This window comes from Haliaeetus albicilla, chromosome 21 (assembly GCF_947461875.1).
Source record: "Haliaeetus albicilla chromosome 21, bHalAlb1.1, whole genome shotgun sequence".
In the NCBI taxonomy this organism is placed as follows: Eukaryota; Metazoa; Chordata; class Aves; order Accipitriformes; family Accipitridae; genus Haliaeetus; species Haliaeetus albicilla.
Genome location: NC_091503.1, coordinates 8,261,763 through 8,285,401, shown reverse-complemented (window position 1 = coordinate 8,285,401; position 23,639 = coordinate 8,261,763). Strand labels below are relative to the sequence as shown.

Below are 23,639 nucleotides of genomic sequence, written 5' to 3'. Positions count from 1 at the left end.
AACATCAGTTTCTATATCATTATATGATTTGCTTTATAGGCCTAATAGAAGCATTTTCTATAACTACAATTTCTAGGCCTGATAGAGTTTACATTTCTTACATTGAAAAATACAGTCAGTATTTAGTCATTAAACAGTATTTTCTGTCATTTCAAGGTAACCTGTGAATGGTCTGTAAAAATGAAATCTTAAAAAGCTTTCTAGAAAGTTATTTACCAAAACTGCATCTTCTTAACATCTTATTCTGGATGAATGCACATTTGTGTATGCATGGCACTGTAATTTTCATGTGGTTACATTTAATGCAAACTGAGTACAGAATATTTGAAGAACGTTCAAGAGGGGAAAAGTAGAATTCTATTTTATATATATATAGGTTCTTTTTAATTTGATTTATGGCTTGTTTTAAATGTATTTACTTATAAAAGCTGCAGGTAAGGCAGGCAGCACGCTTCACCTGCAACATGGGATGAGACAGGCAACAAATCAAGCACAGATGCAGAAAGGTGATGGAGCATGTTATAACTTACCAAAGAGAAAGTCTCCAATGAGAAGTGGTTGTGTTTATGCAGTGCAAAAAGCAGAAATGTAAGTGTGATAAGTCAATGGATATTGTGGAGGAACAGACAGACAGAGAGTTTCTTGGATTGATTGATATGCATACCTGAAGCACTTCAGGAAATTATGTGAATGCTTATTTGAACAGAAGAGTTTTGAAATTTGGAGAGAAAGTGTTGTAAAGGTTGCATCTCTTAATTCACATGAGAATGTATGGCACTAGCCTTCAAAAACTGAAGGAAGAGGTCATATGCAAAAGAAGCAGGACATTCAATGATAGAAGAAATAATGGTTTGGCCAAGGATTTGGGTAGAAATAAGGTTGACATGAGGTTAAGAGAATTTACAGACAATGCTATGTGGATGAGGGATGTAAAATAAACTTAAGGGATAGAAAGAGAACGTAGATAGTTAGGAATGTGTCTTAGATTAAATAATCCAAAGTATCAATGTCTCCACTGAAGTTAGAGAGGAAGAGGAAACATGGTCAATTAAAGTGATTATTCCTATTTCTGGAGCTTGTGGAGGTGGAAAGAAAACAAAAGTTCATGATTTTGTGATTATAGTCAGGAATGCCTGGAAATCCATATAATACCATTTCAGAATATGTTTTTGAAAGAAGTAGAATTCCTAGAATTTCTTCTTCTCAGTTGTCAAATCCCTTGTATGCCCTCTGCAAATTACACCTGTTGAATAGTAGATTTTTCTCTTTCAATCCCAGTGTGCTTAATTTAGTTAGAATTTTAGGTAGGTAAGTAAATATATTATTTATGTTGGAAACTGTTAGTTCCTGTACATAAAGGGAAGACTGAAAAGTGTCCGTCACAGAACTTGTCTAGATGATCAAAAGGAAAAAATGATTTTTAAAACTGTTTCTGGGGTTAGTCCGTCAGAAATGATTGATTGCTGATCTGTGGAACTTGTATATTTGGTGTGTTCTCCTGACTGTCAAAATTATTTATGTCTAGTGTGACTACCAGCTAGTCTAAGCAACATGCACCTAGGCTGTGGCAGTGAAAGAAGAAAATTCATCCTGCTGTACAGCTACAGTAATATATTACTGACATGTTTCAGGGCCTGAATGCCTAGAGATATTGTAAACAAGATATAAAGGTCACAAAAGCACAGGATCCCAACAACTATGTGTGCTGTTCTTACATACAAGACATAGGTGTACGGTCTTTTCAGATACCTGCAGAAAGAGTCTGAATGAGTTTGTTGCTATGAGTTTGTCCTTCGGAGATTACAGTATTTAGGGCAAACTAGGAAGTGTTATTTAGATCTAAAAGAGAGACTGCTAAAATAAGAGTAATGGCACTGATACTTCAGGTTATGTACTTTTTGGCAGTAGATTAAAAGATCTTTCCTTTTGCAAAGTAAGCTTGGTTGTTTTCTCATGAAGATGAACAGAGAGGCTTATGTATACGCTAGCTGCAAATGAAGCACTTTTTTCCTTCCCTACCTTTTACAATGTAGAAATAATTTAAACTGTCTTTGAGGTATGAATATACAAATAGAAAAAACCTAAAATTATATTTTATTGGACTGATGTAATGGAGTCTACGTGCTTCAGAAATAAAACTGTATTTTCCTGCAATGGATTTATATCCATCTCCTTTGATGCAGAGCAAACTGAAACACTGATGTAGAGATAGCTGTCACTTTTGAGTATTCTAAAGACAATTCAGGAAATGGAAAACAAAAGAAATTGTAGTTCTGTAAAAATGGGAGCAAAAAGTCCTGCCTTAACAAATTTTAAAACATTTCTTTTTTCCCTGCTTTAATAATAATTTGGCAATATCCTCTCAATGTCTTTTGCAGGAAAGAGAAGTTTTCAGAGAAACTAAAACCTTGTGTCTCTAGAACCATCTCTCTCCAACAGCATTGAATCAAGTTCTCCTCAGCCAAAGAAAAAAATAATCTCCAGATATTCCAGTAGTCTTATGGTAGTTTTAGACCAGGCTACAGCTCTTTTCTAGCTCCTCAGAGTCTGTGACAGCTGATTTACATGAGAAAGGAATGGTAACAATGATCAGCTTTCCTGCTTTCTCTTTGTTAGTCCACATTGCTAGCCACAAGAACTCTACAGTTTTTGCACTTCAAAAAGATGATACTAGAGTCTTTCTTGCACCTCATTTAAATAAAACAATCCTGAAGGAGGGTAGATAAGAGTTAATTTATACTGCCTCTTTCTGTGTGTTTAGGTACTTTCTCTGAAAGGCATTTTAGTTAACAGCAGCAGTCAGGTGCTCTTGTCAATTAGGCCATGCTTGAAATATTGTGTACTTGTTCACGGGTAAGAGCCATGCATTTGAAGAACCAGAAGATGCAGGGCTGGACGGCACTGCAGAAGCTTCTCATTGTCAGTGGTTTTCTGATGCCCTCTTCCTAATTAGAGGGAAAGCGTTTGCCTGCAGGGAGGATAAAAGCCACCTCTTACTATGTATTGCAAACTTGGAGGATATACTAAACCGCAGAAGTTTGAGGGCCACGGTATGTTCTTAGATTAGTGTGCTTTTGTGCATGGAAGACCCCAACATTTTGCAAATTACTTAAGATTGTCTTTAATTTCTATTACCGTTGACAGGATTTGATCCTATATATAAATTTTAGCACATTTAAATTGTTTTTAACAATGTGCAGATATGTACACACTCATGTGCTTTGGCCAACTTAGTCCTTAATCAAAGCTGTGCCTTGTTCTGAGACTAATTTCCTAGCAGAAAATAAGAATAAAATGGCTCTGTATTTCTGAGAATAACTGGATGTTAATCATCAACTTTATCTTTCTCAGTTTGTTCTTAGGAATACTGTGTTCAGGACTTCTAATTATTTCAGACATTTTATTGGTTTCCACCCAGATTTTAATAAAAGGGTAATTTTCATCCCTCACGTAATTCTTAGAAGGCAGTGATTTTTTTTCCTAACCTTTTAATGATGTACAATCAGTATTTGTCAGGTAGTTGATTTAATTGATTTAAAGACCAAGATGAGCATTCTGCTTTAGTAATGAAATGCAGAGGGCAGTTGGAATGAATGAATCCTATGTAGAATACATGTCATCAGAGCTTGTCCTGGAGGAGAAGTGAAAAATGAGAACCTATGCTGAGCTGATCATTCTTATTACCTAGAAAGTGCTTAATTGCACTTTTGCTCCAGGGTGTATTAAGCAGAAATTTTCACATCCAAAAGTAACATATAAAATTATATATTTAATAAAATATCAACATCCTATCTCACTAAAAAGGCTACAGTGTTGTAAGTCAAACACTGCCAAATGTTTTAGAATTATTAAATCCTCAACATAAGACTATGACATAAAATTATAAGGGAAATCAAATTGCGAGCTTTCATTTCTGTGCTTTTTTTTATACACGTATTTTACTCCTAAAATTTTAATGTTTGTTGTGTTATCCTTTATGTGTCTCTGTTCATAAACCCTCCAAAATTATAAGCAATGTTTTTGTAATGTTTCTTACATCCTAATGTTGCCCAACTGTTACTCAGAACCTGATCACCTGATTTCTTTCTGTGCTGTGCAGGCACTGGTATTTTAGTGTTCTTTTCATGTGTTTTGTTCTTTGCTTAGGACATACTTTTCATGTTCTTTGCTTCTCACTTCATATTTCTTGCCAGCCACGGATGTTTGCCTTTCATCTGTGTGATGTAATATAGCAAACTAGAAGTTGAATACTCTGAAATCCTAGTTCTTGTGAGCAAGACTAGCGTTCACTGTGACAGGCTAAAAGGAGCCTAAGTCCTCTGTGAGAAATTTTATTATGTAGCTGAAACATAGAACTCTTTTTTTTTTTTTTCAAAACAAAATATATGAATTCTAGCTGGGCATATAAAATTTCTGTTCCAGTGAATAGGTAAGTACTGTGTCATACCTCTTCCAGGTATGCTTTTCCTGGGCTATATCACCAGGACCTGCAAAAATTGGTTAAACTTTGATAGACCTAATTTGAGTAGCAATGCCCTGAAGAAACATGCCACATAAGAGACAATGTGGCCCACCAGCAAGGAGAAACATTAAAAAATTGTTCAGACATAACCACTCATGTGATAAGTCCCTTTATATCTGTCCATGAAAAGAGACTATCTCTAGGTATCAGGACATACATTCAGATACTTCTCGGACACTCTATGATACTTTGCATATCCTTACAAATAGGGGGTTTTTTTCTGTTTCTTCAGTCTCTTACTCATTTTTATACATGGATTTTACAGTATGCTTTGGAGCTTTTAAGAATATTCAATGCTGTCAACAGTGTTCATGCTGTACAGCTGTAGTTCCTGGATAATTTTCAGTATTTAATGGATATTATTTATGAAGATTTAATTAATGATAAAGAAAAGTCAGGTTTTATCATATATCACTTATTAGCTATTAATAGGTATGTGAAGTCCTGGGGTTACAGTAGTGTTTGTGCTTAGGCACTGTCCTGTTATCTATTTGTGCACTGCCTGGTTGTTTGCAGAACAGCAAGGGCTCCAGCACCACTGAAGAGCTTTAGGCCTTCTTTTTGCCCATATAATACGTTAGAATTAATGAACACAACAAAACCCACAAACTATATCCACTCTACTTAGTCTATAGTCCTATTTACTCCTAGAAATTTTCTGAGTTATACAGGTGGTTGGGCAGCATACACTTGTTTAGTGAAATATAAAGTAATTCATAATTCCATAGCTGATGTTTTTTGTTTTGAATCCAAACTGAACTAACAATCAGTATTCAAATTAGAGGTACACTGCTGTTACTACTCTATATCAAGTAAAACTTAAAATCAAGTCTTCCTGATTATTTGGGATTATCAAATAATATATAATACAGTTATGAATGTATAGGTGTGTCGTGGTTTAACCCCAGCCAGCAACTAAGCACCACGCAGCCGCTCACTCACTCCCCTCCCATTCAGTGGGTTGGGGGAGAAAATCGGGAAGAAGAAGTAAAACTCCTGGGTTGAGATAAGAACGGTTTAACAGAACAGAAAAGAAGAAACTAATAATGATAATGATAACACTAATAAAATGACAACAGTAGTAATAAAAGGATTGGAATGTACAAATGATGTGCAGTGCAATTGCTCACCACCCGCCAACCAACACCCAGTTAGTCCCCCAGCAGTGATTCCCTGCCCCCACTTCCCAGTTCCTATACTAGATGGGACGTCCCATGGTATGGAATACACCATTGGCCAGTTTGGGTCAGCTGTCCTGGCTGTGTCCTGTGCCAACTTCTTGTGCCCCTCCAGCTTTCTCGCTGGCTGGGCTTGAGAAGCTGAAAAATCCTTGACTTAGTTGTTGCTAAGTAGTGTTTAGACTGAAAACATCAGTGTTATCAACATTCTTTGCATACTGAACTCAAAACATAGCACCCTACCAACTACTAGGAAGAGAGTTAACTCTATCCCAGCTGAAACCAGGACAAGGTGTTGAGAACGACATTCTATCTCAGTTTCATCTTGGGAATTTGTCCTACTGATTGGACTGCTTTACATGTAATCACTGGGGCCCTTTCTTTGTAAAGACACCCTGGTGGGACTTGGTTATCCTGTTCAAAAGTCTTCCATCTGCCTTGAAGTCCTGTGCCATGATACTTGCTTGTGGAAGGATTGAGAAAAACGTGTTTATGGGGGAGAGAAGAACCACGAAGTCTGAGCTACTCCCTGGGAGATGAAACGTAACCCAGGGCACACATGATGTGTACAGGGGCATACAGTTCTCTAAAGGTGTGCAGCTTTACCCATTTAACACTGCGCAGGAATGAAAAGCAAACAAAACCATCTTACTGTAGTGTGTTGGGACTTCCAGCATTAAGACAGACCTGTGTAAACTGACTAGTCTTGCTGCTTGAATTTTCGTGCTCTTTTGGAAGTATTTTTATGGAACTCTTTGTATGGAAATGTGGCCTGTTAGAGACTGTCAAAGATATAAGGCATTTCTAAAGTAGACAAGACTGGAAAAGGCTAGGAGGTGGGGAATAGCTCACAGAGGTTTCAAATAACTTGCCCTAACCCACATTTCACATTGCTTGAAGATTTAGGAATAGAAACTCTTTCTTTCAAGTTCATCCCTGTCTACTGGCTATGTATCATATCAGTATGCTTAAGTAAAAATCCATGAAAATATATAATAAAATAAATGTGGGAAAAGGAAGATAACTTCTTGGGACTTTTCAAGGCTGATGAAGTAGTAGTTTACCAATTTAACAAATTGTTGATTTTTAAAAATTTTTATTATTTTACTATTTTTTTGATTCTTTCTCTAAATTAAAAAAATATTTGTTTCCTCTGCCTCTTCCCACCACAATCTCTTTGGAAACATAGCATTTTATGTTTGATGATAAATGACATATCACATTAGAGCTAAGTGTGATTTGAAATGGCTGAAATATCTAAAAGAATCAAACATGATATTGGAGACAGGTCATCCTTAATATCAATGTGATTACAGTTTTCATACCATTTTTCCTCTTTCAGACAGCATTTCTTCTGCATACTTGGAATCATTCCATCTTCCTTTCCTTGAAGACACAGCGGGTATATAAGCATTAACCATTGTGTGTTCAGGCCCTTGGGCTATGCTTCCTGTTTCCAATGATGTTAAAAGGTACTTCTGAAAACCCAGTAGTCTAAAGTGACAACTCTAAATAAGCAAATGTAGGGTGAGCTACTACTAAACAAAATATGAGTAGGCATTCAGTTTTACAAATTATGTGTAATCCCTAGAGGGTTGTGGAAGCCAGCCTGCAAGTATTACTTATTTTATGTTGAATCTAGGTTAATGGAGCTTTTTATTATTTTTTTATTTCACAAAATAGGGTCTGTATGATTAACATTAGCTCAAAAAATTTGGTTCTCCTACTTTGTACAGTTACTATGTGGAAGAGAAAAATATCTGAAAGTATGTGTTATACAATAGCCTTTTATTACTTTTTTCAGTGTAAAAAAAATGAAGTTCAGGGTTGGTCTTCTGGGTATAGCACTTAGAAGATTAAGGATGGGTAGAGGTGGAAAGGGAAGTTAATCTCCAAGACAGTCTTAAGAGATGAATTGTACTATGTAAATGTGTGCTAGTTCTGTCTGTAGATGTAATTATCACTAAAGTTACAAAAAAATTCATTCACTGGGCTCGGTTTTGTGGCTTTTTCCCAGCTACAAATCATCTCAGCCATTACTTCTTGTCATGTTCAGTAGATATGGATAACAGATTATCCCATCTCTTTTACAGAAGTCTTACATAGTTGAAAGTTTTAACTTGTTCTCCCCTCTCAGACACTTTTCTGTTATAACCTAGTGGTACCCGTTTGTTAACTTGTGCCAGGATAGTCATGACAATTCCTCTTTTACCCTGACTTCTCCACACCTGTCTTAAGGTATGGTGTTCAAAAATTGATTTATTGTTTTAGCTGAGCCCTTCCCATTGTTGCACAAGTAGAGAAGATATACTTTATCTTTCTTACAGGTGGTAATCCTCCTTATATTTCAGTTTCTTTTTTGGATCTAGATGATGCTATTAAATCATATTCAGTGATCTGTTTGCCTCAATAGCATTAAGATGGTTGACATTCACTGATTTTTCTCTGTCCACAAAGCAGGATAATTATTCGATCATAGAAAGAATTTAGAGTGGAATTGGAGTGGAAAATATATTTTTAAATAAGAGAATGTCTAATTATTCTGAAACTGCTTCAGCCAATTCATGTTCTATACTAGTAGTAAATTCATTAGACCCGGTGCTTTAAAAACCTGTAATTTGCAGTGAACAGTGTGTGGTCCTTGAGCATGCTCAATTCCCATGCCTACGTGGTTTTATTTTATCAACACATGAACATGCTGATACTGGATTGCTGGGTTTTCTGAATGTCTTGTCACTGAAAGAAGAGTCCCATAACTTAACATAACTGGGTTGCCTTGCTCGTAGCTGCACACCTTGTCCAGTGTCATTCCATCCCCTTCAGGAGGAGTTCACATCACTTCCCACCTAGGAATCGTTTATGGATTTCTCCAATGTCTCATGGCTCTTGATTGCAAACCCAGCTTGTTACACAGCTAATAAGATTGCAAAGGCTGGCCATTCTTATCTATGTTCTTCAATTACTCTTTACCCTGACCTTTTCCTGTTTAATGTTGAGATCATAACATCTTGCTGTCAGTATTAATTGTATTAGTTACCTGCCCTAAATTTTCTTTTAGAAACAATGCTGCTGAGAAAAGACACTGCATTCTCCAACTTCCCTTATTCTATCTGTAAGAGCACTATTTCTCCACTGATTATTGAACCAAAGTTTTCAATCTTGCTCCTGTTGCTAATACTCTTACAGAATTATTTCATCCTGGATGTCTCTGACTTCGCATTTTGTGCCTCATCTTTGCCCATTATACCTCTTTCTTTGCCTGCTATTGCTTTATACTCAATATTTATCAATACAATATATTTTATATTTTTGACATGCTTGCTTCTGTGTGTTTTAAATGAAATGAGAATGGCTTAGCCAAAGTCTGTTCTTCACTCCATTTCCTATCCCACTTTCACACTAGAAAAGCTTTTGTTTGTGTCACATAGTTTCTTTCAAAAACTACCTCTTCCTTTGGTCTTCCTGTCTTTCCTGTACATAATATTATCTTAACCTTCCAGTCCTATGGGATACCTTACCAGCTTTCTATTATGCTTATTACATGATTTTCAACTTTTAAAACAAAAAACTTCAAGATTTTCTAGGTTTGCTCACTGTGCTTTTTGTATTAATGTACAGATGTCTAAGGCATTTGATAGATGACTAATGCAGGACCTTCTTCATCCTTTCTGACTTGCTGTCACCTGTTCTTTTTATCCTTGCCCTTAGACTGGTTTCCAGGTATTTCCTGTTTATACCTAAATTACTTGTTTATATCAGCATAGCCATGTTTCATCTTACTCTAAAATCCTTTTTACTAAGTTAGTGACTGAATCTTCCTTCCTTATTTCCCTGCAGGTCCCATAAGAAAGAATTTACCTTTATCTAATAGCTCAATGAAAAATGTCCCCTAAGTGAGGAAGACAAAGCAGTCCAGCTGACACCATCAGTCATTAACGTATTTTCAGACTATTATTCTATAGAACTGATGTTTTCTTCCTAATGACAAGGTTCTCTAAAAGATATTGAGTAAAAGGAGCTTGCTAATGAAAAGGGTAAGAGGTTGTTACAAATGCTGATACTGTGGACAAAATTTGCATAACTTGGCATGGATGAACATTCGTAGCAGACCTCAGCATTTTGGATAAATAGAGATTTTGGGAGAGAAAGTTTCCAAATTAATTGGAAAAGGTTGTGGAACAGGATTTGGAAAAACACTGAGGCACAGAGGCTTTGAAGAGGCTGCTGTTCTATTACAGACCAGAAGAAGGGACACACATGCATCACTTGTCAGGACTGAGGATGGAAATGACAGCAGCAGTGCTGCTGCTGTGATCTAGTTGTTCTGTGACATGACTCCTTGCTGACTTCATTGTCTGTCAGGTGGTATTTGACATCTTACCTTACAAGTTGCCAGAAAGGTGCAAAACTTTCAACAGTGTGAAAATACTTTATATCATATTCAGTGTGTGGCCATTTTTTAAACACCTGTCTGTCTTCTAGACCTGGTGTTTTTGTTGTGATTTTGGGAGTTTTTTCTTCACTATCATACAGCTATCTTTCTTAAAGAGTTGCACTGAGTAATGTGATGAAGACGTTGCAAACTGGAAGGTTTGTTCATAGGCACAGGAAAAATTTACACTTCAGTTCTTTGACCTTCACTCATATAACAGTTATTAGAGATGATTTATCTATTTTTTTTTAATAATAGTGTTTAAAGGAGAGGGAGGAAATAATTGCTTGACTTTTTCTCTAAGTTTTGCTAATGTGTGTATATATATATTATAGCATTGTAGTTCTGTGCTGCTCATCACTTCGAAAAAAATCCCCATAGTTTCTTTATATATGGTAATATGTACTTGAAATTTATATCACATTGTGCTCTGGGTGACACCAGTGAATATCTTCAGGAAATACACTTCAGTCACTGAAGTAGCAAGCTTTTTGCTGCCGAAACTGAGAACACATCCTTGACATTCTTGTAGTAACATAAATATAACACTTTCATTGACATTAGATTCTTATGCTAGCCTGCCTTTCTCAAACAAGTGTTTGAAAGAGGACTAAAAGAAACACCAGGGATAAAATGAAAATGTTAGCAAAAGAAGAGATAGCTGTCAAAATAACAATGAAAATCCATGTTCAAAATATAGGCTACAGCAAGTAAGTCATGAATGACATTGGATGGAAATTGCAAAAGTGAACAGGAGTCATAAGAAAAAAACAGTCAATGGGATGTATTACCATTTAATTTACGTGACCTTTACAGCCTGTTAAGAATCATTTTTACTTCCAGTTTGGAACCATTGTTCCTTTGGGCCTTAACGAATGGATGTAGGACCTCAAGTAACCTTCCTCCTATGTTTGCCTAAAGTCCTAAACTTCTTGTAATTGCTTGCCTTACCGTAAAGCAAGCTATAGATGAGAACAGGAAGCTTTAAATGTTCAGCATTGCTTCTTCCCACGCTGACACTAGCATTGGGTCCATGCATTTTTCTTGGCAGGTGCAACAAATAATGTTTGTAGCAGTATGACAAAGATTCAGCCTGACATAAGCCTTCCAGAAGTGAGAAGCTGGATGCTGTTCTCTAAATATATCAAGGCGGATTGGATAAAACAGTAATTCTTTAGCTACTAGTTAAGTCATGGTATACTTTGGACAGAAATAGATTTGCTTCCCCAGGAGTGATTTTGATCACAGATGGTCAGCATTTCCTATATTGACACTTCCCAGAATATTTTTTTGCAGAAGGCATCTGAGTATATTGTATCTGTATGTGTACTCTTGTATCTATATCTCTGTGGCTTTATTTCCTAGCCAGCTTTTAGATGATAGTGTTAGTAGAAGATATGAGATTCAGATTTTCCTGATGACTTTGCAACCCAAGAATGGTAAGGAGAGTCTGTTACAAACAGTTCTGTGATCTTCTAAAGTGCTTCCCTCTCTGCAAATGATTTGAAGGAAACTGTTGGTAAAAATGTACAGGTCATCTCGTTCTTGTTATCCTGAAAGATTACCTTTATTTAAGATAGCTTTCTGTGAGAAAAAAAACAAAAGGATGGATGTTGTGAGTTAACCTTGCTAGGCAGCTAAGCACCACACAGCGGCTCCTTCACTCCCCCTACAGTGGGATGTGGGAGAGAAAGGGAAGGATAAAAGTGAGAAAACTCATAAAGAGGGAAAGCAAAAGCTGCGCTCACAAGCAAAGCAAAATAAGGAATTAATTCACTGCTTCACATTGGCAGGCAGGCATTCAGTTGTCTCCAGGAAAGCAGGGCTCCATCACATGTTAATCATTACTTGGGAAGACAAATGCCATCACTCCAAATATCCCCTCCTTCCTTCTTCCGCCAGCTTTTATTGCTAAGCATGACATCCTATGGTCTGGAATACCCCTTGGGTCAGTCGGGGTCAGCTGTCCCGGCTGTGTCCCCTCCCAACTCTTTGTGCCCCCCCAGCCTCCTCGCTGGTGGGGTGGGGGGAGAAGCAGAACAGCCCTTGGCTCTGGGTAAGCTCTGCTCAGCAATAACCAAAACACCCCTGTGTTATCAACACTGGTTTGGTCATAAATCCAAAACACAGCACCATATAAGCTACTATGAAGAAAATTAACTCTATCCCAGCCAAAAGGAGTACAATGGGGAAATGAATTGAGGCATTCTAGTTTATTATTGTTGAAGCATTCTAGTTTATTATTGCTATGCATCTAGTGGGATTAAGTGGTGAGATTTCTTTGCTTTTTGCCATAGCTGAGTGAATATTTTAAAGTATTAATTGTTTTACAGAAATATTTTGTGTCTGTCCAAGCTATTAGTTTACAGTGTCAAGAAATTGTCTGTAAAATATCTTAGTTATATGCCACATATATCTATATATATTTCACATAGGCAGATTTGAAGGGGTTTGCCTTTAAATGGGAGAGCCATCAAATTCCTGTTGTCCTAAGAATCACACCTTTGTTCAAGGCAGTTTTCTCAGGGAACTAGGTGGTACTAACATAATTATTTTTTCACTTATGAGGATAGGATGGGGTGGAAGTCTGTTTATCACGGAGTAGACACTTTGTTTGACTACACTGTTGACTCTTGGAATTAGAGAATTATTTTTCTGCAGTCTCCTTGTGGTTACCTATTTGTGAGCTTTACAAGAGAGATTTCTCTTTACTTGCTATTCTAGACCTTTGGTACATTTATAGAAAAATATTTTGTAGAGAAGAATGTGTACATATTGCCTAAGACAGCATCACTCATTCAGAAAAGTTATTAAAATGTTGCATATAACAGAGCACAAGTTAGGAATAAGCCCCTGTAAAAAAACTTTAAAACTTTTTGTAGAAAAAATTGCTTTGTAGTCTGTAAGCTTAAAAGATCAATACATCATTAATCACTGATAGTTTGTTTTCAGTTTGAAAAAGACTGTTGTTTTAAAAAAAACCCTTAAGATAAATTATTAGCTATGCATGTTGTGATGAAACAGTTCCTAATTCTAAAAAGAAAGAAAAAACAGACTAGATAATATTTGACAGACATAAAGAATTCCAATAATGTAAATGTCTTTTATTTTTCTTGTACAATTATTTAGTCACATTAAATACAAATAAACAGCATTTTTCACACAGAAGTATGTTTTGACTCCTAATTGACTTCCAGTTATAATTAAACTATAAAAATTTTGTTTCCAATTATAATAGTAATTTATTCATCTTAGAGTCAAAATTTTTAAAAAAGAGATCAATAATTTGAAAATTTTATAAATACTGAATGCATCATAAAATAATTTCTTTACTTATGTGAAACCACAAAATTCACAGTAGATCAGGTATATTGATATAAATCATTGAGTTTCACTGGGATAACTGTAATCCTATACCAGAATCTGTCAGGAAAATTATTGATTTTCTATCTAACTGTATTTGTGGAAATATGTAATTTTAATTAAAAATATTTGGGTTTTTAACAAAAGAAAGAATTGGATAAACCTATAACGTATGATTCCATTTTCACTTAACCATGACAGTTACCTTGCTATTATAATACCGTATCCTTAAGTCATCTTGCAGCCTGTTTTAGTTGTTTGCTTACTAGCTCAGTGTTACAACATATACAGTGTTTGCATTTTGTTTTCTGGCTGTTGTGGGTGCAGTTGGAGAAGCATTTGGGTGAAATAGCAAGACTCTTTGTCACTTTGGATAAGGTGTGGACAGGCAAGGTCTCTACCTAGTAGAGGCCCTTGAAGCTTTGCATTTTCAGTTTGGACTGAAGAGAGCTTTTAGGCAAACGATAATCTCCCTGGATGTGACACAAGGGCCATGGAGGGCTGGTCATTATTGGTTGAATAGTTAATATTGGTTGCTACTTTACAAATGTCTCAACAGTCATGTAAAAGGAATCTGTGACTATAGTGACACAGAAGGAAAAAAAAAAAAAAAAAGAACCAGAGGAACAAATGAAGCACAGTTGATCAGAGGGGACTTATCAGAGAAACAGAATAGAAGTGGGTTTACTTGAAACTGGATACTGAATAGAATTAATAACATAAGTTAAAAAGCAAAACAAAGTCTTGAATGTTTTCAGTTTTCTCTTAGTTTTCCCTTCAGAACAGATCTTCTTCTGTCTTCATATAATACTCCCACTACTATAAACTTTGCTGAATAAGTATCCTTATGTCTACAAAGTTTATACATACACACGTACATACATACATACAAACAAAACAAACAAATAACTGCACCCAGAACTGGATAACTTAAAACTTTATCAGCTGTCCAACCACCTCTCAGATAGCACTTGCGATAAAGCCATTACTCTCTGAAGAGCCCCAGTTCTGTAATCTGGATTCCAAAACCTTTCATGAAATTAAGATTATCTCACAGAATTCAGCTAAGAAAGAAACCAGTGTAACACTGAAAGCTATCAAGAAATCTAGTTGTATCTGTAGTCCTCCAGCTTTTTTTTTGATCTTGACCTCTTTATGTTATTCCTAGTTCCTGATGATTTAAAAAAAATAATTACAGACCATTGCTTTGCTTATATGACTATTTTCTTCCTTTCCTTCAATCTCTGTTTTTGTCCATAAGGAGAATTTCTCCTTTCTTTTGAGTGAAAAGGATGAAAACACTCCAGCAGATGCCAGTTTTAAATAATACACTGATAGGCACTGTAGCTGCTGTATATTACATGCCAATTGCCAATTCACTGTATTCCAGTGTTCCAACTTAGAAGTCTGGCTGGCCAAAACTGTTTTAAGAACAAAAAGGCAACATCTGTCAACAAAGTAATCCCTAAGTTCTCACCTTCCAATCATTGTTTTATAAATACCAAAAGCCCAGAGTAAAAGTAGAAAATTCCTTTTATTGTCTGGATTGTATTTAGTAAAGAAATTGTGTATGAAATTTGAGTTATCTGCAAATGATATTGAAACGTCATTCTTCTTACTATGCAATGTTACAAAATAAAGTTAATTTACTGTGCAGATGGTACTCTATGCCACTCTGTCACCAAAAAAGAAAAAAACCCACACCACAAAAAAACCCAGATAAACAACAAACCCCAAAACTGAAAAATGGTACCCAGTGCAGGTTAGGTACTGTCAAACAGTTTAATACAGTCTATTGGATGATTGTTTCAGAGCAATACTAGTGGTCATTGGGGAGGGGGAAAAGGAGGATGACAACCTTTTCTGTCAGAGGGATCATGACCAACCTGTTCAGGTGTCTACAGGTTTAGAGCACTTCAATTTTCAAGTCCCTAAATAGAACAATGAGGTTTGCCTCAAATTCATAGGTGATTGGAGCTTTTTGTGATTGTTACATGAAAAATTAGGTCTTGCAAGTCTCAAAATATGTTTTCAAAATGGGTTAGCACCTTAGAAATTATTGATGAAAGCACTGTTTTATTCAGGGGTTTTGTGTGGTTCCAAGAGATACTAATTGGTGTTGCAAGCAGAAGGCAAGAGCAGTGAGATATTGCCAGAATGCAGATTAGCAACTACTATAATATAATATTCTGCCCGGCTTTGATTTTTCTTCCTCTGAGGCCTTCTTGAATGGCATAACTACTGGGCAGCTGTCATTCTTTCTTACCTTTTTTTCCTATGTTTCATCAACTATGAAAAAGTCTACAGTGTTGAATAATTTCAGTGAGAGGGGCTGTGAGAGGTCCTAAGACCTGGTGATCAGAACAGTCTTCTGGAGAGGAATGGCCTCGGCTAACATCTCTGCCTGATTAGCTGCCATCTGTACTGAATTTGTGAATGATTTTGGAGTTAATGAAGTCATGCTTTGGAGAGAAAATATGCTGGGGGGGGGAACCAAGAAAACCCTGCCTTTAAAACAAATCCTCCTTTCTTGTATTAACAATTTTTAAAATTTGTATTGTACAATATTTAACCTACACATAGCACCTAATGGGCTTAATGCCATGGTATAGGACAAAACGGGGGAAAAGAAAAGAAAATTTAATACCACAACTGTAGGTGAAGCTTTTCCTTTTTTTTTTTTCTTCCTTTTTTTTTTTTTTTTTAATGCACTCTTGGCCACACCAATAAATTCAAAATTTAAATTCAAACCCCTAACTCCAGTAGACTTTTCTTAAGGATCTGTCATACTTCCTCCTTCAGGCAGTCTGTGCAGACCACCAGAAAACATCTCAGATGAATGCCAAGGTCTGGGAAATTTCCCAGGCATTCTCATTTTCTTCTTTTTACAGCTCTTTTAAGAACAAGTTTATCTATAATTACATGGTATTATTCCAGACTTTCTTAAGTCCAATCACTGTGTCAGTTCGCTTTCAATGGAAGATCTTTACTTCCCAAGCTAAAACAAATAAATATGTACATATACCAATATGGTATAATCATTCTTTTTAAATTGTACTGGGAGTCAGAGCTACTTTCTTCTTTGCTACCTTGCAAATATCCCCCTCCTTGCAAATGTCATTACTCTGGAATATCTTCATGCTGTACACCATGGATGTTGCTACTTCATTACTTGCTGCTAAGCAAGGTTTGGGCGTGGGAGAGGAGATTAAAGAAATGGAGGGTGCTGATTCTCTGCAGTCTTTTTTTCCTCTCACTCTCCACTTTGTCCTGTTTGCCAATGTGTGCATTGTTTAACTATTCATTCTCCAGACACTGTGAACCATGCTTAGACAGTCAGGATGCAGTCGCTCATGCACTAATTACAAACGGCTTCCTGAATTTGCCTCGTATCTCGCATCTTTTGAAGACAAGACTTGCTCATGCTTACCCACACAACTTTACTCAATGCTTCATCTGACACATAAGTTTCTTCTTTTGGAGCAGCAAAGCAGATAGCTTTTGGTTACCTGTACGTAGGAAGCATTTACTATTGCAGTGATTTCAGTTTTCAGCAACTTCTTTCTGGAGAACAATGTCTCTCCTGTATATCTCTTCAACAGTTCCTTATACATTGTATGATTCACTCCCCTATCAGTCCTTGTCATTTATGTTTTAATAGGTTACTGACTTCATTTTTTCATATGTAGTCTCACAACCTTTAATGACAGCCAGCACCAAGTTTTAAATTCATTTTATTCATATTTGAAAGTGAGGTATGGACACTTCTTTGTCTGCACATCCTCTCTCACATAATAGCGTAGATAATTTCTGTAAAACATTGTTAGTCTTCCTATAGACTAAGGAGATTCTGCTTGTTATTCCATTTGCTAGTTGCTCATCAGTCCACACTCAATTGTGTTAATGCTTTATTACTTGAGCTATACAGCTATAATAATTTCATGTATTTTTAGCTCTTCAGAGCATAGTGTTATCCTACAGGTAGGACCTTACTATTTTCTTCTTGTCTACCACACACAACCTGCTCGCTGAGCAGCTGAATGATTTCACTTGACTAATAGTAAGTCCATTACTATTCATAAACTTGATGACCTCATCAGTCATGAAACAGGGTACATAAGTACAGGATACAGAATAGAAGCCTCTCAGAAAAGGATAAATGAAAGACCGCTCAGTATTGTACCTTGAGACTGCAAGGTCTCAGGTGATCACTTTGTCTTTGTCTGAGTTTCTTATTCATACAGTCTACAATAACAGACTAGAATAATAGAATAATATTTTATTATCATGTTCTGTGGCATAACAGAAAAGAGTATATTCCTTCTCTGCGTCTTGGGTGAAGCAGTAATGAATGCCATAAAGACTGCTAGTGCTGCTGTAACTGTAATGATCCAAGGACTTACAGATGAGGTATAGCTTTTTTAATAAAGTCAAAATATTTTACTAGCCTGTCTGGCTGTATTTGGAAAAAAAGTACATTCTTTCAGGCACAGAGGCCCTTTTTTAGATCTGAAATAGAAAAAGTGGACTTTAAACAAAAGACAATTTCTCTATGTTCTTTCTCTAATTTTAATTAGATAGCTAACAGTTACATGAACTCTGTGAAGAAAAATATATATACATATATATATAGTTACCACCACTGAAATAGAATGGTATGAGAAGGGTGCTGAAGAGAAAAAAAAAAGACATTTCGCTCTCAAAAGAGAGTTAGGTAGTTTACAACCTGCAGACATACAAAGGTTAGAAGGGAAGGGAAGGAGATTATAAAGTTCAATAAAACCAGAAACTCATTTGAGTCCATTGGTTTTGGCTTGCAGCTGAGTTTTGCGATTCTGTTCCAGGTTTATCTTTGAAAGGTATTTTGTTGGTTTCCCTTGAAAATTGGGAGTTAAAGATCAGAGATGGAATGACTGTTTTGAAAACCCTGTGTCTCCTGTGGCAGCTGGGTGTAGCCCTTCACAAATTACCTGTGCAAGTTCATTCCAGTGCAAAGTGGTTGCTGATTTCCACTCACATATTTATCAGAAAAGCGTACAGCACGGTGCAAGAAACATGATACAATATGGGAAAAAACACATGTAGAATTCAGTGACCTATTTCTCCAGAGGAGTGTTCTTGTTGGGAAGAGTTCCTCTTCCCATTATTGAGGTGAGTATTAAAAGTGTTCTTCAGCACATTGATTTTTATCCTGAAACAATAATTTTTAAGTATTTGTTTTGTCAAGCAGTGTTCTACATAGATGACATCTGGACTGGAAAAGTAGGCACTTCCTTATTGGCTTTTACCACAAATTCAGTCACTGTCTTCAGACTATCTCTGTAATAGTCTTCTATTATTACCATTTTCTCAGATGCTATCTATGGTCAACATCAAAAAACATAACCATTAAACTACAGCATATAGAAAACCAGCAAACCAACATATGCATCTCTGTATAATCAGCAACCATGAAAGACATGTCAAAAAAAGTTGTTCTATACAAACATGTTCTTAAATACCATCAGATTTGCTCAGAGAATATTTCTGAAATCCACAGTAACAGTGATTGTATAAAGCATAGAACTATACGGATATTGCAGGAGACATTCAGAACAGTCTTGATACACGTGTGGAGCCCAGAGCTGGAATATGCATAAATTCATTTATCTGAACAATATCTACCTCTATGTTCTTACACAGCAGTGCCAGTGTATGTATAAAGGATGTTTACCCAGTGTGAAGAGCTCTCTGAGTGTCAGTAAAACTACAGTGCTTGTGAAGTTTTACAGTACACAGAAGCATTCTTAAGAGAAAATTTCCATATCTCCAAAGTTTCTAATTGACCCATGTCCATCAGCAGTTTAACATGCCCATATGTGATGCCTTATTGTGAAGGTGATGTACTACTTAAAAGCAGATATCTCTTTTCAAAACTAGTCAAGACATCCTTTTCATTACTGAGATATGCAAAAAAGGTGAATTTTTATGATGTGAATTGCAGATCTTTATAGTTAATCCTGGTGTAAAACTAATTTTGAAAAGATGTCAGTTGCAGCCTGCTGTGTACTGTTTTAAAGTAAGTACCATTTGGGAAAAAGTAGGATGTGATCTTCTAATTAGCTGTTATCATCATGCATACATAGTACAACTGATAGCTTCACATTGTATAGGTAATATCAAATATTATACTACCTCAACTAAATACCTGATGTACAGTAATTCATCTTGTTGCACTGCACTGTAGATGGTATAATATTAGGCACAAAAGGCTACAGATTATTATATGCTATACATATATGTGGTATATTCTTCAGAGGTTTCTCATCATGCTTTAACATTTAAAACAATTTACAGGCAAGTTATAAAGGAGGCCTTATAATTCTGCCTCACTCATACTGCAAAAATTTTGATCATTTTATCCAACCATAGAAAACCACTATAATAAATGATATTACCACTCCCTACTTTTTTTTTCTTTTTTTTTTTTTTTCATCATTCCAGGTCATCCTGGCCCAAAAACCAGCAGTCACCCCATAAAAGGACTTTTACTTTGCTGTATAAACTGAGAACAATACAAAGAGCCATAACAGGACTTTCTAATATGCTACAATAATTATAAAAGAATTGAGCACAAGGTGAACCTCCAAGCACTTTAAGAAATATTTATAATAAAAAATTTCAAATACATTGCAAAGATACCTTCTTGTCATTCAAGATTTTTTTTTTAATGCCAAATATAAGATTTATGGGATTTGTGAATAATAAAGTGCATTTTTTAATACTTACACTTTTATTCTAATAAATGTGAAAGATACAATTGTATGCTTTAACAAACTTTCTTAAAATGTCATCCTCTCTTACATTTCAACTGTGATCTTCCATAAGAAATGGTTGTTTCCATTTCTTCCTGTCTGCTAAGAAAGAATGCAATCCTTCTGCTATCATCTAATTAGCAGGAATGGGACTATCCATGCTGCAGGCACAAGCACTAACACACGTTTGAGGAGCCACTGTGTAGACATCAATGAACACTTTATTAAATTACACAGTTTTCTAAGCAGGCACGGTCCCTCAGTGCCCTAATTCTTTATGCTTTAGTGAACTGCCTCTGCTCTCTGAAGCTGTAAGGTTTCAGCTTGAGCTGAAGATATAAACTCCTGATGAGATTATGGTGAGTTTTTAGATATTTGGCATGCTTCTGTGCTTATTCTGCTTCTCTTAATAAGGCTTAGAGTTTGCTGGCAGGTGAAAGCATTGGACAGCAAAGACTAGGAGATTTAAAATTCCACCTGACCCAAAGGAAAAGAATGTCTTTTTCATAACCATTCAGCATTATTCGTTACAATTCACCCTGCTCAGGAAAACCCTTCAGTACCGGGAGAAAGAATATTAAGTCCCCAGCTCTAGACATTCAATGATCTCTCAGTTTTGGCTCTTGGCAACATCCAGACGTAATTTTCTGATCTTTTCATCTCCAGAAAAATCATGGTCTGTCAAAGATGGAATGTAATGAGTAAGAAAAAGAAAATGGGGTGTCAACAAAATCTCTTTAGCATATGCTCTTGTGTCTAAATTACAGTGTTATAGTAATGCAAATAGATTTACTTTCTCTGATGAATGACTGTTTTCCTCCTACTCTATACTTCTTCAGAGAAGAAAACATTCTGGAACTCGTTTTTTGCTGCTTCCTATCAACAGGTCATTGTCCTCTTCTCCACCATCACTCCCTTCTCCCCTTCCCCTAGCATGCATGCTAAATATCAGAACAGGTTTGTTGGTTTGTTTTTTTTTTAAATTGTGAAAGGTGTTTTTTTGGTTTTGGTGGGTTGTTTTTTGTTTTTAATTAAATAAACAAAGAAAGAAAGGGGAAAGCAAGTATAATCAAATACTAAAATCTATAGCTGGTTTGGGGTTTGTTTGTTTTTTTTAATAGATGAAGTAGAGTACTACCTTCTTTATAAAAGTCTGCTAATAATGGAATGTGGATGTTTTAGAAGGCAGCATGGCCATGGGCTAAACACAAAGGGGATAATCACTTAGGAAGTAGTACATGGGATGAGTTCAGGGTGGCATAGGAAAGAGCTGTATTAATTCTCTGTCTGGGAGAATATAGCAGACAGCTGATGGGATAAATGCAACTCCAAAATCTTATGGAGACTCAGAGGACTGGCACAGACCTTATCTAAATGGTGGGGAACTGTGTGGCTAGGACTGTATCATTTGATGTGGAAAAGCATGTTATGCTGGCTGGCAAGCAAGAGAATTGCAGTTGCTTTCAACCCACAACGGTAAATCTACAGCTGCTTTTGAGATGATACCAGATAAATGGAAAAGGATGGGGTTGAGCTGGAATCAATAATACATATTCATATATAGGAGAATAGGGCGGCCACTGGTAACAGTGACACCAGATGTAAGAAGACATAATGAGGGGAAATAATGACAGGGAAAATTTGGGATAGAGCTCTACGGGACCGAGCTTGAAAAAATCTTGAGAAATCCTCTGGTCACACTAGCTGCAGGCAGCCCACTTCTGAAAGCAGCTTGCTCACACTGTTCTTCCAAACCTTCAGTCACATCACATTTCAGCTGCCGACTGCCCCTGCAAATATATAGGAAGTTTTTCTTAATGCTTAACCTAAATCATCGTTGTGGTTGAAGTCAATTGCTTATACTATCTGTGGTATGCATTGAGAATAATTTCTTATTTTCAGCAGTGTTTCTGAAAACTACAGTCTTACCACCTTCATCTTTTTTCCTCCTGTAGACTGGGCAAATAAGTGTAGTCGTTCTTTCCTCCAAAATAGTACTTTTTTCCTAAACATTTTGTTACTAGCCTGATTTCTGATCATTTACATGTTGGTACTGTGATGTTCAAACCTGGACACAGCATTTGAAATGAGGCTGAGTGGAGAGGAAGGGTTATTTCTTAACAATAATATCCCTGTTCACATATCTTCTCTCCCCCCTCTTCCCCCTTTTTTTTAAAGGCAAGTGACAAAAAAATCCACCATATTGAGATTGTTCACAACTATTATACTCATATAATACTTATAGTATTCCTCAATTATTTTCTCCAGAACGGTGCCTAGGTAGTTTATTCTTATGTTGTGCAACCTATTATGATTTTTCCACTTCTTTTTTTAAATAATATCCTGCACATTACAGATAATTTTTTAATTTTTTTTTTGAATATTTTGAATTTTAATTCTTTCTTTTTTTTTTTATTCTGGTGGGCGTTTTTATGGACTCTATAAATGTAATAAATAGACTTTCTAATTGTTCGTTCAAATTACACAGAAAAATACTGGGTAGCAACCAAGACCTGTGAAAGTTAACTCAGTATATATAATCAGATAGGAAAGAGTCATCTAGAAGGGAGAACAGTATGCAGCAAGGAATGAAATGCTGAGGGGACCTCACAGGCTATGGAAATGATAAAGATTTAAAGAACTTTTGCATGTCCACAAGTCACTTACCACTTTGTTACTGATGCATGCATAACTTCTCTTCCAAAATTTTAGGGGCAAAGGTAAATTGAAATGTCTAAGTAGAGAATTTCCATAATACCACACTACTCTTGATATCTTGCTGTGAGAAAAAGTGAATTCACCATACAGCGAGCACTAAGATTTATTTTTAGATATCCAAGTAATCTAATTAATACAGAAAAGCCTCATTAATAAACAATCAAAATTGCTATGCAAGATTACTTACTAATATCTTCTGCCTTTTCTCTGGTGTTCTGCTCCCCTTTTCAATGCCCCTCTATGTCTTAAGACTGAAGGTCTTCCTTAAGAAGAACAGGGAAGGGTTGTGGTGAGGCATCTGAAGATCTTTACAGGGAAGAGGACAATGTTCCCTGCAGCAGGGGAACTGGGAGGAGTGAGGTGATAAAGCTTTCATCCTCCTCATTTTACTGTCCGCTTGGGGTTATCTTATCCATTTTTTGGATATCACATTTACTGAAATACCAGTGGAAGGCAGACTGAATCTTTAACCTTCTGCTTTGAAATCAGTATAGTGTATGTTAGCTTGTTTTTTTAATAACAATTAGGATTTGTACTATATAAATATCCTTAAAAATGAGACATAAGGTATGCTTCTATGTCATCTCTCTGTTTCCTAAAATATGACTTAACTCTTGTAGCAGAAGTTATAA

At 36.1% G+C, this 23,639-nt stretch overlaps 1 protein-coding gene across 4 annotated transcripts in view; it reads left to right on the top strand.

Moving 5' to 3' along the window:
* CDH10 (cadherin 10) overlaps positions 1-23,639 on the top strand; it is a 99,299-nt gene that overhangs the window by 12,893 nt on the left and 62,767 nt on the right. The window contains exon 2 of one of the 4 annotated variants that reach the window (XM_069808919.1): positions 7,043-7,172. The exons of the other annotated variants lie outside the window; for them this stretch is intronic. The gene's annotated coding sequence lies outside the window, so the exon portion shown is untranslated. The remainder of the gene's footprint in view (positions 1-7,042; positions 7,173-23,639) is intronic. 4 annotated transcript variants of the gene reach the window in all.